Source organism: Solanum dulcamara, chromosome 10 (assembly GCF_947179165.1).
Source record: "Solanum dulcamara chromosome 10, daSolDulc1.2, whole genome shotgun sequence".
Classification (NCBI taxonomy): Eukaryota; Viridiplantae; Streptophyta; class Magnoliopsida; order Solanales; family Solanaceae; genus Solanum; species Solanum dulcamara.
Genome location: NC_077246.1, coordinates 2,764,717 through 2,767,382, shown reverse-complemented (window position 1 = coordinate 2,767,382; position 2,666 = coordinate 2,764,717).

Genomic DNA, 2,666 nt, shown 5'->3' with positions numbered 1-2,666 from the left:
ATACATTATGGCAATTAGTTTCTATTAATGATGGCAATTAATTTTTATTAATGATGGTAATTAGTTTTTATTAATGAATTACTCTCTCTATTTCATATTAGTTGAATTTCTAAGATAATGCACATATATTAAGAAAAATATTTAAGGATAAAATTTCAACTCTATTATTACCCTTTTGTCTAATCATACTCATAAAGATGATAAAATGTTAAATTATAAATACAAATAGTCTTTTATTAGAGTATAATTTTGTAAGTAGTATAGTTTAACTCTTAGAAAATTACAAAACTTCATTAATGAAAAGGGTAAACATGGAAAAAAAATCAAATATTTCTCTTAAACTTTGAACAATTCAACTATTTTGAACAATGAAAAAAGTTCTAAAAATTCAAATACTATGGAATAGAGAGAGTATTAAATTTATATTTAAATACCATTGATTGATGTGTTATGTATTAAATGATAGGCAAGGAATAACAAAAGTTTAACAAAAGGTAGTCTTGTAATTTTAAAATAGCATTTTTGAAAACTGTAGTAGTATTAATAACTTTTTCACATTTCAAAGTGATTTAATTACTAAGGGTATTATTGGAAAAAAATGACCAATTGTTTCTTGATTGTTTAAATTGACAACTAATTTGGACAACTATTTTTAGTATACCTGATAACGAAAATGGGCTGGAAGGAGTGTAATTGAGCAAGGATCTACCCGAAATAGCTTTCAAATTCCACAAAGGTAAGTAAGCGTTTGACCTCAAATAGTTTTGGGGAAAAACTTCAAAAATTCTAGGGAACTAGCGTTTGTCCATATAATTTGTCATTACTTAACAAATATATTTGACAAAAATACCAAGTTCCCAAGTTCTAGAAAAAACTAGAACTTGGAAAGTTTTAAAAATTTTAAAATTGTCCAAACTTTTATATTTTATAAAAATACTCATCATTTATTAATTCTAACTAAATATTTATCTACCAACTTACTTCATTACTTCGTCTTCTCAGTCATCTGATCTAAATATGAAAGCTTGTCGAGAAGAGATTGTTTGTACAATATGAAAAGATTTTATAAAAGAATGATTTGAGTGACAAGATTGGGAAAAAAATAATTTATTTTTAATTCAATTAATGTATTATTTTTGCCCGTATTGTTATTTTTTTTGTTGTTGTAAGGTTTTTTTAACGGAACATGTTTATTATAAAATGATAACATAAACTTATGGGTAGTTAAAATAATTTTTAGAACTTACAAGTACAAATTAATATTTTTGAAACTTCAATCAAAAATAACTTGTTAAGAATATTATAGAACTTGGGGCCAAACGACATCTAAGAATTAAGTCTGCATACATTAACATGTGAATTTAGATTTTGATGTATATGAGCTAGTTTCTACTATAACCTCAAGTTCATATACAACAATAACTTAATTTACAGACAAATATTTATATGCGCCATTGAATTTTTGCGAACCCGCGTGTCATATATATATTAGATTGACTTCAACATACATTTGATTCTTCTCAAATTTCAGCTTTGCTCAACAGATTTCTGTCGACTGTTAATCTGTTCAGCTGACTTTTTTCTTTCTAACAAGCCTTTTTTTTTATTTGAAAGACGGACATTTCACTCGTAAAATATATCAAATGTATTTTTAAACACAAATTGAACTAAAACAATAGTAAAAATAGATTAGGTATATGCAAGTTGCAAATTCATGGATAAGTATGTGTATGAAGGGGATTTTTTGTTCATAATAATACTAACAAAAACTATACGAAATAAAGGTTTTGTTGGACCCACACGTGACGCGTCTTGTACAGCTGGATCGCCGTTCTATTAGGGGGGAAAATGGGTCCCACATGTGAGCAATTTTTTTGCTTTTTTTCTCGTATAATAACATTATCTTTCAAAATTTTGATGCAACCTGCGATACCTCATAAGGAAGATCAGAAATTAATGATTTCTATTAATGTCTTCTCAATCGAACTAATCTAGTATGATGTATATCTCAAGTTTGACTCACAAGCTACATCACATAAGTGAATTTACTCAATAAACACCCCAAAAATAGTCGATGCAAATTTTTTTGAAAATTTTAAGAGAAAAAGATGAACTTAAAGTATCCAAGACTATAACTATTATTGAACCTTTTGAATAGCAACTACAAATATCTTATGAAAAATTGAATATTTTTATATTGATAAAGCAAATACAAAATAATTTGCTAACGATAAAAATATAAATCGACATGAGCGTGTATCGAGTCACATTATCAAGGGAAGTCCAAGTCAATAACCAATATGCCACGTTGTCACTCAAGATAAAAATTGCCAGCTGGCACTTCCAGCTGTGTATAAGTAACTCATGCAGCATGGAGTTTCTTATTTTTCATATTTATTTTATTTTATTTTATTTTTATTTATTAAAAAAACTCTTCGTAGGGTCAATGTATCATAAAGAATCCTCTGTATCAAAAAATTACATTATATATATAAAATTAAAATATTTTTTTAATGTATATAATAAAAATGTTGAATATTTTTTATTTTTTTATATATCTATTTCGTTATATCGATGTGGATCTAGATGACAGGTAGAGGGAGATCGGACCTTGATAATCTCAAAACATAGATGAATATATATTTGATTGGAAATCATAATAATAT